This window comes from Pundamilia nyererei, unplaced genomic scaffold (genome assembly GCF_000239375.1).
Source record: "Pundamilia nyererei isolate P.nyererei 1_Seehausen unplaced genomic scaffold, PunNye1.0 scaffold00164, whole genome shotgun sequence".
Lineage (NCBI taxonomy): Eukaryota > Metazoa > Chordata > Actinopteri > Cichliformes > Cichlidae > Pundamilia > Pundamilia nyererei.
The window spans coordinates 677,009-678,069 of NW_005187565.1; positions in this window are offsets into that span (position 1 = coordinate 677,009).

Below are 1,061 nucleotides of genomic sequence, written 5' to 3' on the forward strand. Positions count from 1 at the left end.
CGTCTGCCAGAGTCACGGCCGCGTTCGTCATACCGGTTGTTGGTGCTTTATAGTCCGTTATTGTCCTTAGTCCCCGCCACAGGCTCCTAGAGTCACTCTGTTGAAGTTGTGACTCTAGTTTCCTCCCGTAGCGCTGCTTCGCCTCTTTCACCGCCCTTATTATATTAAGGTACATTGTATAACCCACACATATATGTAGTGAGCAGCCAAAGACTAAAAGGTGCTCAAACAACATTAAATATGCCTGATAAAGAAATAAGAACAAATGGCTCAAGTGATCCAATAACATGCTGATGATATGAAAAAGAGACACTGACTAGTCTTTGGACTCACCCACACATGCTGACTTTGTGATAAGATATATATCGAATAAACCCAATAAACCTGTTCAGGAACATCTTCTTTAGATCTGTTCAGTTTTATTCATGTGGCACCACTTAAAGAGTCAACAAATTTTGACTCAAGTATGTTATATTGTAAGGTAAAGAGCCCAAAGAGTTAATCTCAGACAAATGTTCACACAAATGTGAATTCAGTAATCAAAGGTGTTTGGCTATAACTGACTACATGTGTATACTGTATCATAAGTGGACAGACATGGATGTAAACCACACCTTAACCATTTGGCTGAGACAAAACTACCACAAGGCAGTGATTCTAACTAAAAGGTACTCCGGATATTATTAAATGTGAACATATCGTTGAATGAATGTAAATAAACACATTTACATGAGGGCAACCTGATTTCAAGGAAATAAAAATGCTCAAATTTTAAAGCTTGTGAGTTATTTTGTTCATGTATCAGCTGTTTAGTCGTTTTATGACCAGATGGATGCTGTCGTTATATTTTAGTATAGTGTCACCAGGAGATATTTTATTTTGTATTCTTATGATCACAGTTATAATCAGAAGTATCAACCATTAATCATTTACCATTGTTGAACCAGTTGACAGAATAATCTTTGAATCACATCTAGGTTATTTTGACTAGAATATTAATCTACAGAGATTATCAGTACTTTAATTAGTCTACTGTTGTTCTGTACTATTCTTGTTATTTG